Source organism: Acipenser ruthenus, chromosome 5 (assembly GCF_902713425.1).
Source record: "Acipenser ruthenus chromosome 5, fAciRut3.2 maternal haplotype, whole genome shotgun sequence".
Lineage (NCBI taxonomy): Eukaryota > Metazoa > Chordata > Actinopteri > Acipenseriformes > Acipenseridae > Acipenser > Acipenser ruthenus.
In genome coordinates this window covers 60,267,379-60,281,143 of record NC_081193.1, presented here as the reverse complement: position 1 = coordinate 60,281,143, position 13,765 = coordinate 60,267,379, and the positions used below count along the sequence as shown (strand labels likewise).

At 43.5% G+C, this 13,765-nt stretch overlaps 1 long non-coding RNA gene across 1 annotated transcript in view; it reads right to left on the bottom strand.

The window, feature by feature from the left end:
- LOC117402357 (uncharacterized) overlaps nucleotides 1–13,765 on the bottom strand; it is a 61,522-nt gene that overhangs the window by 10,326 nt on the left and 37,431 nt on the right. The window contains exon 2 of the long non-coding RNA XR_004544450.3: nucleotides 8,500–8,870. This is a non-coding gene — a long non-coding RNA (uncharacterized LOC117402357). The remainder of the gene's footprint in view (nucleotides 1–8,499; nucleotides 8,871–13,765) is intronic.

Here is a 13,765-nt window from a genome sequence, read left to right as displayed (position 1 = left end):
GGCCGCAAGCCCTCAGAGGCCCTGCGGGGGCTGCTGAGACTTGGGCGGGGCATGTTGAGGAGGCTGCCTAGGGCGACAGCCCTGGAACTGCCACCTAGACCACTGTTGCGTGGGCGCCCCACACCCTGCGTTCCCCCTGACTTGCGGGGGGGCCCAGTTGCCTGCTACCACGGTGGCCTGTAGGCAGGCGCTCAGATCACCCAGCGGAGCTGTGGGAACCGGAACTGTCCTGGTAATGGTGGGTGCATGGGGAGGTTGCTTGACCTGCCCCGCACCGGAGCACGGGGAGAGAGTAGCGCAGCCACTTGCCGAGATGCCTCGCGTTCACAGTGGAAGCACTGCAAGATCTCCTCCACAGCTGACCTAAAGGTATGCCATGGGGATATTGGCGCATCTAGTAGCGCCGTCTTGTCTGCGTCTGGGACCCTCGCATGTGACAGCCATTGCTGTCTGCGAGCAAACACCAGGTTTGCCAGGCTCCAGCCTAGGGCTTGCCCTTGAAGGCCGGAGATCTGGAGCAGCGTGCTGGAGAGAGCCGCAACTTGGAAGCCATCGGCTCTGGGAGCGGTGCTTCCCTGAGGATGCTGTCCATGTAGACTGTTAGTATGCCCGTTGTGTTAACCAAGTGGGTTACCTGTGCTTCTGCTGCATATGCCCTCCTCAAGTGTGTCTCCGTAACCCTGCACTGGTGGTTCGGACAAACAGGATCCTTGGGCAAACCCCCCACTGGCAGGGCCTTGACTAAGGCCGCAATGATGGAGTCGACCGGGGGAAACCCTGCCAAGCCCAGTTTCTCTGCAGCCTCTAAAGAAGCAAGTTGAGAGGCTTGTTTCAGCACACTTGGTGCTGAGACTGGACAATCCCATGAGGAGCGTACCTCCTCCATGAAATCAGAGAAAGCTGGGAAGGGTTGCTGGTGGTGAGCTATAAGCTGTGTCCGGAACAGGGACCGGCGTGGCTCAGCTGCTGCTGTCCAGGGGACCTGCAAGAAGGTTGCAGCACGTCCCATCAGCGCTGACGTAGAGCTTGAAAGCGTGGGCAAACTAGCTTCCGAGGCAACCTTGGAGCTAGCCTGTCTCGGCAGAGAGTGCAGGCTCCTCTCCTTCCTCCATCTTGATGGGGAAGGAGTCCTCACCCCAGGAGGCCGCTATTGATAGTGCCTTGAGGTCCATTATGTCCCTTGCCTGCTTCAATCGCTTGACCCATGTCGCTTGAGGAGATGGGGAGTGGCTACGCAGGGGCGACGCCCGAGGATGCGCACAGGGGATGCCCTGAGAGGGGCTCTGGGATAACCGGAGGAGCGGGGGATATGGGGCTCTGAGGTCCAATGTCGGCTCGGCTACAGGAGACAGGGTGTCTATTGCGAAGCACCCGGGGCTAAAAAGCTGCGTAGATGTCGCAAAAGGTCTCATCCCCTAAGGCCAGAGTGGTGTGCTGGACGCCCAAGCACAGTGCACACAAAGTATGCCCATCCTCATGGGGTTTGTTTGCCCTACAGGACGTGCAAGCATGGAACCAGGACATGTTTGCCATCACTGTGCTAACGCCGCCTGGTATGTGACCACTGGCACTGCACAATGCGCCTGCACGGAGTGCAAGGCACAGGAGTGCTTAAGCACCGCATGCACCGAGGTACCGAAGCACCGAGGCAACCGCATGCACCAGACTATACGTGCACCGGGGTACTAAGTACCGCATGCAACAGCTAGCACCATGCACCAAGAGCACAGTGCACCATGTAGTGTATGGTTACCGTGTGCACCGAATACCTTTTGCACCGAGTGCACCGAGGACCATGCGCACCGATCACCGTGTGCACCAAGTGCGCCAAGCACCTTGTGCACCGAGCGAACCGAGCGCTGGGTACAGCGAGCACTGAATGCACCAGGTGTACCAAGCACCAAGGGCACTATGCGCACCAATGGTACTAAACACCAATTGCACCGAGCACCGTGCACACTGAGCACCATGCACGGTAGGCACTGTGTGCAATGAACACCGTGTGCACCGAGCACCACCTGCACTGCATGCACAGAGCACCGCTTGCACTGAGGCACTACGTGCACTGAGACACCGAAGTACAGTGCTCACCAAGTGCACCAAGCACCATGGGCAAGAGGCACCGTATGCACCGAGCACCGTGCACACCAAGACACCAAAGTACCAAGGGCTGAGCATGCACCGAGGTACCGAAGCACCGGGGGTCAGCTAAAGCAGCAGTGCCTGCCCTTACCACATGTAGTCACACACCTTGTCAGCGCGTAGCATAAACCAGGGAGACACACAGGCTAAGGCCGTGGTGGGCAAATTGAAAAACAACAGGGGAAGAAACACGCTTTTTTTTTTTTTTTTTTTTTGGAGGCCCGACACACCAGGGTGGGTGGGCCGAGGCAGCCGGCAGGTCTACTCTACAGCGGGGCAGGTAACAACGCAGCCCCAATGGATGAAAAACATGCTTGAGTAGCTGTTGTTGTTTTTCTTTTATTCTTTTTGAAGGCCCGACACACCGAGGTGGGTGGACCGAGGCAGCCAACGAGGTCTACTCTACAGCAGGGCAGGTAGAAACGCAGCCCTAGTGGAGGAAATACATGGCTGTTTATTTATTTTTTAAACTGCAGTGCAGCTAATCCACAGCACAACGCAGGCCAAGCGAGGTTGTGCAATCGGGTCACACACAAGCGGACACGTAACAACAACAGTAGAATATTATTAATTTTTTACATTTTTGCCCAACTGCACGTAAGCAGCTGACGGAATCGCTCAACGGCGGGGTTACAGCAGAGCCTAGCCCCGGCAGAGGAACTGCGTTCTCCCCAAGAGTGTAGGCTGAAAAGACACACACACTCACTCCTTTAAATCAATACTTTAGAGTCATTGATTCCACGAAAGCGGCAAGCCAGCTTTCAGAACGAATGCAGGGGAACTGCAGTCGACCCGGAAAAGTTATTTTAGTATATGTTCAGTTATAAACACAAAAGGTCTTACCCTATCGTCTTGAGGCAAAAAGAGGAATGGTTTCCATAGGTTGACTGTTTTGATCCCTCGGTAGGCGGGACCGAGGACGTCACCCCTGTAAGGGGCCTATCGGCAGTTCTGATATAAAGAGCTCAGTAATACCTACCAATAGGCAGGCATATCCCATAAGTATGTTGTTGGTCATCTTCAATTTGAAAGGGAACCCGCATTTCACGTGAAAATGTAAATGAACTTGTTTGACATCGCTATAAATATTGAAAGGGAACAGATCAGTTGTTACTGTGGGTTCCAAGACGGCAGAAAGTAAGTGGCTGATGGGCGGTTTTATGGTTAGCAGTGGTGTATTTCACCACAATGATAATGCGGGCAGCTTTTTTTTTATTATTGTTTGTTGCTGTGTGCCTGTCATGCTGTATATCTCATGTGGGTTTACAGCTCTGTATAACACTTACAAATGTACCATGAACTGCGTTCTGCTCTTGTTATAGTATTAAACAGGGGTGTAGTGCTGGGGGGTCGCTCCCCCACTTCTCTTGGGCAGGGAGAGCACCGCTTCCGTACTTCATGTGTAGAATATTGAACTGTTTTGCTCCTATTAATATATGGAGATATACATATACATGTGTATAACCCAAACAAATAAGCAAAGAATACAATAACCGTAAGAAACCCTTCAGAGATAAATAATGAAAAAAGTTTGAATATAGCGTGCCTGGTCTGGAACAACAGGTGTGAATATTGTAGAGAGGTGAAGGGAACCTGTATTAACACTGTGCTGAGGTGTCAGTGTTTTACAGTTAGATGTAATAATTGGAACAGTTGTTATTTTTAGACCCATATATAAGAAATAATGTAGATAAAATAAGCTAAACATTTACTTAAAATATAAAACTCAATCGCAGCAAACAAATAAAGGGTGTGGCCTTACACCAAACCTATACACTTCTGTTTCAAAACCTCAGTCTTAGTGCTCTTTCCATCCATTTATCGAGCGAGTTTATAAGTTACTCAGTAAAATTGCTACAAAAATAGTAGCGACATAAAAATCAATGAACCACACATTCAGTTCTCAAAACCAACAATAAAATGTACATCCCTCATGAGTGTGAAAAATGATGTAAATAAGTGTTGCATGCGTAAAAGGTACTTACAAAGTTAAAGGTATAAAACCTGCAGCATTGTTTCACATATTTTATTATTATTATTATTATTTATTTCTTAGCAGACGCCCTTATCCAGGGCGACTTACAATCGTAAGCAAATACATTTCAAGTGTTACAATACAAGTTTTTCCTACTAGTTTAAAGGTTGCTTATTCTATTCCGGCTCTTTTGTCAGAAGTCTTCCAATTTTGTGTAGCACAGTGTACTAGGATGCATACTACTTAATCGCATAAACTGAAAGAAAAAAAAAAAACAGTTGTATGACTATAAAGCCATTTAATATATATAATGGACGCTCTTATTGAGAAAAAAAAAGACAATTAAACATTCACTTTGTTTAACTTCATTTTAAAGCTGAGGGAACACAGAGCCACTTTGTTGTTTGGAACTTGGTTTCAGGAGTCTAGGTTTCAAGCCACTGCATGTCGCACCAGTGGAGACTTGAGGAGACTAGTGGCGCCAAATCAGCCAATCAAAAGTTCACTTTTAAAATGGGAGAAAATAATTACTAAATAAAGAATAAAAAGATTAACAAATTCCAACATTATTTCGCAGTTTGTGTTATTATTGCGTACATCCGAAATGATACAAATGATACATAATACGACTAATTTACGAATTGCAGTCGGAGTAATTTATTTTAAATTAATATCTTTAGCAAAAGGTGACACATTCAATAAGATTTGCTTGTGTGATTGTCAGGCAAATCAGCGCATTTTTGGCAGTGACACGATAAAATAATCTGATTGGTTTATATTTGGGGAAACCGCCGATACAGTTTATATATGGATAGTATTCATCAAGTGATTTGAATTAACGTAACGTGTGGAGTAGTGGTTAGGGCTCTGGACTCTTGACCGGAGAGTCGTTGGTTCAATCCTAGGTGGGGGACACTGCTGCTGTACCCTTGAGCAAGGTGCTTTGCCTAGATTGCTCCAGTAAAAACCTAACTGTATAAATAGATAATTGTGTGTAAAAAAGAATGTATTTGGATGTAAAAATAATGTGATATCTTGTAACAATTGTAAATTGCCCTGGATAAAGGCGTCTGCTAAGAAAATAAATAATAAATACGATTCAGAAGGATTCCCTAAAATAATCAGGGAGCAGACTTGTTGGTAGAAAACAAATTAATGATTTCAAAAGGACAGTTTAATAACATAATCCACATTCAGACAACTCGCACACTAGGAAATTAAGTTCCTACCACTTTATTTATCAGTAGTCTAACATAAAATAAATAGGTAAATTTATTTTATATATTAGTGCTAAAACGTTTCTTGATCTTACGTTCTTCGCTTGTTTTTTTTTTGCGAATATTTTCTTTAAAAAAATAGCATTTTATAGAAGGTTTTTTTTTTTTGTTTGGTATTTTTTTTTTTATTGAAATGAATGGGTAGAAACTTTGAACTTAAAACGTAAACAAATCAAGTGCAGAGACAACATCATATTTGTTCAGTAATTGTAAAAAATAATTGTTTATTATTTGCTCCACGTCTGCCAACTTGTTTTTATCATCAGAGCATGCGCATTATAACATTTGACGTCAGTGGAATGGGGAAGAAGGGCGCTAGAACCAGAAATACGCTCTTTACGGTTTACCATGCGTGTCGAATAAAATGTCGCTGCGAGTAAAAAATAAAACCACCTCTAGCGAACGAGCTTGTCATGCGAGTAAAAACTTCTTAATGGTCGACTTTAACCGTTTTCCATAGTTTTTCCGAGCTTAAAAATTGAATGGAAAAGGCCTATTAGCTCTTAAATGGCTGCAAAAGGACAGTGAGACAAGCTGATTCTGGACCAAACCATTCAATATATAAAGGGGAGTGGGGGAGTGTTAAGCCCGCCGCACACAGCCAGACTCAAGCCGTCCCGACTCATTTCATTTGAGTATGCACAGGTTCTGCGATTAGTTGTGCAGTTGTGCTCAGTTTTGGTTTAACGTCACAATTGAGTTTTTTATGACTGGGTGTCTGTGGCAATGTGCCCCGCCGCTGTGTGTATATTATGAGTTGTATGTTGCGTGCGTGTGTTAATGTTGGTGTATAGATTGGTACACAGGATATAAACGGGTCTGTGTTTCACGTGTATTTAAAAATGTAGATTTGTACTTAGGCACGAGGAGGGCACAAATCACTTCACGTGCTGGTTAAATGTAATATGTGAGCACGGTGTTGCACAGAATTAATTCACGTGCTGGGATTCAAGTGAATAATTAATTAGTAATTGAATCCCAGCACAACAGTATATATAGACACATTTTCATTCACTCGGGGTTGGGTGTTCGGTGAGCGGAGAACGGGATTGGAGACGGAGGTAGTAATTGTTAAAATAATAGTAGTGAAATCTTCTCACCGTGTTTTGTCTGTCTAGTCCATTTTGTTTGTCTTTTTTTGTTTTGGCGTATAGTGCCGTGTCCTGTTTTGTGTTCCAACCTTTTATTTTCTGTTCTGTTTATTAAATGCTGAGCGAAAGCATTCGCTCAGCTCCACCAAACCACACCTCTCTGTCTGTTTATTTCCTGCTTCTGGTCTGACGCCACCCACTCCGGCCGTCTTTGTGACAGTGTCGCACACTGCAAAGACTAAATTACTGATCACAACTGGATACTGGTGATTTCTATGTATGCAGATTTAATTAATACTGCCTTGTTCACATTTTTGTATTAACGTAGCCCAACATAGCGACCCTCATATTATGCATGGCATCATATGCTGATTAGACGGCGGAGACAGCGCTGCGAGGCAACCAAAAAAAGCGCTTAGCCTATTAATTAATTGACCATTTACACTGTGCAAACGTTTCAGGCAGAGTTTGACTTTTTGTATAGTTTGTCTACTACACTTTAGCCTGTGGTAAATAAAATCCAACCTGTTGATTTTTATTTGACTTTGGCGTTTTTTTCTCAGCGTGTGGATCTAGGGGCTTGTGATTTGTGACCTATTGGAGATCGACGCACCGGTTACTTCTGTTTTGCGCAGTAAGAAAATATAGACTGCCAGTAGATTGATAATAAAAAGGTAAATTGATAATTTACCTTTGATTAGTAAACGCCTAAAAAACTATTCAAATGTGCATGTATGTGGTATTTTTGAATTCGGGACATTCAGCAATTCAAGACTAATGTATTTTTACCTGTCAATATTCCACCATCTTGTATGACAAGTTACATGACAAGCTTTCAAAGAAAAGAACACCATACCTACAGTGAAACATGGAGGAGGCTCGGTTATGTCTTGGGGCTGCTTTGCTGCGCCTGGCACAGGGTGCCTTGAATCTGTGCAGGGCACAATGAAATCTCAAGACTATCAAGGCATTCTAGAGCGAAACGTACTGCCCAGTGTCAGAAAGCTCTGTCTCAGTCGCAGGTCATGGGTCCTCCAACAGGATAATGACCCAAAACACACAGCTAAAAGCACCCAAGAATGGGTTAGAACAAAACATTGGACTATTCTGAAGTGGCCTTCTATGAGTCCTGATCTGAATCCTATCAAACATCTATGGAAAGAGCTGAAACTTGCAGTCTGGAGAAGGCACCCATCAAACCTGAGACAGCTGGAGCAGTTTGCTCAGGAAGAGTGGGCCAAACTACCTGTTAACAGGGGCAGAAGTCTCATTGAGAGCTACAGAAAACGTTTGATTGCAGTGATTGCCTCTAAAGGTTGTGCAACAAAATATTAGGTTAGCGGTCCCATCATTTTTGTCCATGCCATTTTCATTTGTTTTATTATTTACAATATTATGTTGAATAAAAAATCAAAAGCAAAGTCTGATTTCTATTAAATATGGAATAAACAATGGTGGATGCCAATTACTTTTGTCAGTTTCAAGTTATTTCAGAGAAAATTGTGCATTCTTCGTTTTTTGTGGAGGGGTACCAACAAATTTGAGCACGTCTGTATTTTAAATCATTTGTGCTACACAGACCCATTTATATCTCATGCACCACTATATCCACATATAACAGACAACATGAAACACAAAGATACGCACAGAGGCGGGGCACACTGCCACGTGTAGACATGTGCGTGTTTCAGGGGGCAGGAGCTAGGACTCCTCCCCTGTTCTGTCCTGTCAGTAATCTCTGCCAATCTCCCTATTTAAACCCCAAGTGATTCCCTCGTTCTCTGTCTTGCGTCTTTCGTGTGCGTGTCGCTACACAGCTGACAAATGCTGCTGACCATTCTATCCTCGATACTGCTGGACAAAGCTTTCTCGCCCCGAATTCTCGAATGCTGAATCTGAATTCCCGATCCTGATGGGCTGTCTGTTTTTGTTTGTGTATCGCTACACAGCCCAGCAGACTCTGACTTAATCATTAAAATCTGATTAGCAATTTAGATTTGAAATGGCTACTCACCTGTCGCTCTTCTTTCTCTTCAGAATTGAATTTTTGAATGGTGACTGCATTTCTCTTCCTGGACAATCCTCCAATTCTGCGCTCCTGCCTGCAGCACACTCATGCTGTCCAGGCACCCAGGCTTCTGAAGTGATCTGTGCTGTTGATTCTCTATTTACTATTTACTATGTACTGTCGCAGCCGCCGTTTCTTCAGTCACCGACCGCCTGAACGCGTTTCGAAACCAGGATTTCTCGCTTAGAACCAGCAGCTCTCCCTTTCCACGCATCCCCCATGACAGCCGCGTCTGTCACTCCCCCTGCAATCCAGCTGCCAATCTTCACACTCGTTCATCTCTCTCTTCTCAGCTCCCCTGCTGTTGACCCAGCAGCCTGAAATTGCAAGCAAGAATAATAAAACAGCTCCTTCAAAAGCTGCTTGCTGAGCGTAAACAGAAATAATATTCTTGATAAAATGTTTCCATTGTTTCAGGACATGGATACATGCAGTCATAGATACTGTATATGTCTTCATGTTATTAAGGCATGGTGACAACTCATCAGTCCACTTCATTATAGTTGACAAAGCAGCATGTCATTTTTCTGTGTGTTTTAACTCACTTGCACGTCTTGCTCAACAAATATATTGGTACCATTTAAAAGATAATCGCTCCCTCGTTCAAGAAAAACTAAAATATTAATTTAAAAGCTGCATCAGTGGCATAGCGGTACCCTAAATATTACCTGCTTGTTTTGCCCCACGTACCCCCTTAGATGTCTTGCTCACTAAATATTTAGGTATCCCTAGGTATGTTATCACCCCGTCTTTGCAAAAACACTAAAGATTGTAATGAGCAAGCCGTACCCCACGAGCAGAAGCACCCCAAAGTGTAGCCTAGTTACTTATTCAATTTGAGTTATTGGTCAACTTGCAGTTTGTGCCATGTTTGCATGCAGTTTTTGTACCAAAGTCTGTTTTGGGACAGGATAAATGCATATGAGTGACATAGAGGGGTTCCCACTCTGTGAGAATCAACTTTCAAATAAGTGGCCTAAAATGATTTTACCCCTGAAATGCCCCAGTTACTTATTCAATTTGAGTTATTGGCCGGAGCGCTGTGTGTGTTGTTGTGTTTTTGTATCTTTGTGACCGAGTGCTGTTGAGTGGCGTGTGAGTGGTGACGTCACGGACCAGAAACAGGAACCAAAACAAGGAATGGATGGTGGTGAAACTGAACGCAACGGCACTCAGCATTTTTATTAAATGATAAAACAAACAAAAGATTTAAACAAACAAAACAACAAACAAACAGGAGCGTTGGCCAAACAAATAAACAAATAAGTATCGTGCTGGTGTAAACCAGCACGCTTAGCAGTTATTTTTAACTTTAGTTTTTTCTCTCTCCTCGCTCTCTCCGCTCTCACTCCTAATACACCGTCCCCGAGGGTAGAGAGCTGCAGGTTTATATACAGTAACCATCTCCAGATTAGCAACAATTAATCAATTAATTAACTCGGGAGATGGTCACCGTCTGCACGAGTTTAATAAGGATGCGTGACTGTCAGCTAGTTAAATAAATCACGAGCTGATCAGTCACGCATCCTCACAAGGTTTTCAAAAGCACAAAAACAATAACAAAATATGCGGCGCTTTTAACCGCGCCGCAAACAATAATACAAATAATAAAACAGTGCACAAGTATATATAGGGGCGGGACACTCCGCTACAATCTTGCAGACAAATCCCACGGGAGCTGAAGCTACGGAGCCAGCACTACCACCCGTAGCACCTACACTACCACAGCACCACTACTTGTTACAGCACCACGGACTTGCACCCGGGAATTGTATGGATTGTTATCGTTTTTGGGACCGCAAGCCCAGTGTTTACATCCCTGATACCATTGCTGGTAGAGGGGATTGTTTGGTAAATAAAACGAGACCTTTTTGTAAATACTCTCTGTTTGGACATTATATCCTTACTCGTACCACTCACACTCTGACACATACCAAAGGTATCACAATGGTATGAACCAATACACAGTGGTAATTGTGACAGAGAAAGAATGATTCTTGGTGTTAGATCTCCCTCCCGACCCGCGAGGGCGCTGTGTAACTGGAACAGAGTACCCTGGACTGGGTGGCCCGACAATTCATTCCCAGGGTTTGGCGGAAGTCGGCCATCTAGAAAGGGGGCGGAGCTACGGTACACTAAATCATTGACCGGAAGGTTAACGACGTGGCATCCACGGATTGGAGGAGCAGGTGTACTCGTTAACCAAGGGGTCATGGTTGACGGTTGTGGCAAAGTAGCTGAGTGGAAACAGGTGCAGGAGTGATGCAGTGTGGTAATTAAACAGACAGAGCCTTGTAATCCAGTTTGGAAAAGTGAATCTTTATTTTATATTCCAGCTCTGGTGACCTAAACAATAATCCCCCGGCAATACACAACAATGAGTACTGCACGGGGTAAACAGTAACGGGATTGCAGTCCCAACTAATAACACGATATCTGACCCACAATAACACATATATGGTCACGAGTCCTGGGTGCGTGCAGTAGTGCTCATGGTAGGTGATACAGTTTATTTAGTGACTATTGGTGAAGTGCTGTTCTGACTAGTGCTGGCCCTTGGCGACAGCTCTGGAACTGTGTTAGCTGTCTGGTAATGTGCAAGATAAGACAAACAAAACACGATATTTTTTACTACGGAACGGGGTCTCTCACAGTCCTTCTCAGTTTATTTATACAAACCAGCGTGAAGGAACAGATTACAATTCACCAGCGTGAAGGAACAGATTACAATTGCACTTGTTTACCCTTGGTAAACAAGTGCAACCGCCCAAAGCAGCGGCTGACATGTCATTTCCCTTCCGGGTCAATGCATTATTGCAACGGAGTCTCGCCCCCTTCCTAGCTGGCCGACTTCCCTTGAACCCTGGGAAAGAACTGTCAGGCCAGCCCGTCCAGGGAACTCTGTTCTCACTGCTTATCGACCTCAAAGGTCGGGAGGGAGATTTACAACCAAGAATAATTGTATTCCTGTCACAACGGTTTTTAAAGGGACGTAGTGATGTGATCTGGTCCTTATTATGGTTATGCTGAAACCAGAAGGACCTGTGTTTATTTATAGAGAACCGTGAGTGTTTTGTTTGTTTTGTCTGTCTGTCTAAAACTCTTTTTATTGTTATTCTTCACTAGACCAGACGGCTAACACGATCCGTAGCTGTTGCCCAAGGCCAGCACTAAACCCGGACAACGCTGCACTACTTGTTCACCATTATTGCACGTAATAAATTGTACTTCACCACAAGCACTAGAGCACTCACTTTGGACTTGTGACCGTGTTTGTGTTTAATTGTGTGTTTAGTACTGTGCATATTATTTACGGGACTGCAACCCTTTTTCATTACTGTGCAATACACTTTTTACTATGGAACGGGGTCTCTGACAGTTCTCAGTTTATTTACACAAACCAAAACGAAGGAACAGATTACGATTCTCCGTCTCCTTTTATGCTGTCAGACATGACCCCTTGGTAAACGAGTGCAACTGCCCTAAACAGCGGCTGCCATGTCGTTTCCCTTCCGGGTCAATGCATTATTGCAATGGAGTCTTGTCCCCTTCCTAGCTGGCCAACTTCCCTTGCTGTGTATTGCAAGCTCATTATCATTTACTGCCTGGTCAACAGACCTTTGGATTACAATAAAACCAATTTTCACCCATACTTTGTTGTCTGTTTGTTTCTTGGGTTACTGCACCTGCACTTCACCTGCTCTACTAATTAAAGTACACAGAAAGAGTACTTGGAACTGCAAACACAAGTCAAAAAGGAAGTTAGAAAGGCCAAGATAGAGATAGTAGAAATGAGCATTGCTAAGGGGGTTAATTCCAAAAAGTTTTTCCAATATTATAATAGCAAGAGAACATTCAAAGAGGAGATAAAATGTCTAAGAGATACAAATAGTAAAATGTTAGATAAAGAGAAAAAAATAGCAAATATATTAAATGATTACTTTTCACAAGTTTTTACAAAGGAGGATACGGGTGACTTGCCCATATGTCGACCTGTTCCTATCCAGTTTTAAATAATTTTAGTATAACAGGTGTTAAAGGGACTAGGAGCTCTTAAAATAAACAAATCCCCTGGGCTGGATGAGATCCTCCCAATAGTACTCAAATAAATGAAAGAAGTTATTTACAAACCACTAACCAAGATCATACAACAGTCTCTTGACACAGGGGTTGTACCAACAGACTGGAGAATTGCAAACATAATACCGATCCACAAAAAGGGAGACAAAACCGAACCAGGTAACTACAGACCAATAAGCCTGACTTCTATTATATGTAAACTTATGGAAACTATAATAAGATCCAAAATGGAAAATTACCTATATGGTAACAATATCCTGGGAGACAGTCAGCATGGTTTTAGGAAAGGGAGATCGTGTCTAACTAACCTGCTTGACTTTTTTGAGGATGCAACATCGACAATGGATAACTGTAAAGCATAAGACATGGTTTATTTAGATTTCCAGAAAGCTTTTGACAAAGTCCAGCATAAAAGATTAATTCTCAAACGGAACGCAGTAGGGATTCAAGGACATGCATGCACATGGATTAGGGAGTGGTTAACATGTAGAAAACAGAAAGTACTGATTAAAGGAGAAATTTCAAAATGGAGCGAGGTAACCAGTGGAGTACCACAGGGATCAGTATTGGGTCCTCTGCTATTCCTAGTCTACATTAATGACTTAGATTCTGGTATAGTAAGCAAAAACAGGAGGAGTGGCAAACACTGAACAAAAAAACAAATCATTCAAAATGATCTAGACAGCATTCAGAACTGGGCAGACACATGGTAATTACAACAGGCAATTTGTGTGTTTTACCTGGTGGTGAAAGTTATGGCTAAAACCGCTGCCAAACGAGGCATCAATCACAGGTACTGCATCTGAGGTTCAATAATCTTGACTTTCTCTTGGTTCTTTGGTTCAAATCAAATAAGGTGAAATTATGAAAAAAAGACATGTCATGCTGTTCAGAGAACTTTAAGTCACCAAAATTGGTTCATATGACCAAAACCAATATACTAACCTTAAAATATAGAAATTAGTAACTGGTTGGTATTGTTTATATTTTCCATTGTTCGTACTGTAAACGTTTTATTATTATTATTATTATTTTTTTTTTTTTATTTTGGTATTGAATGTTTCATAGATCCAGTTTAATTAGTACTTTTACAATCCCAATGAGAATGTTAAGAATTCCTCTTAACATAAAT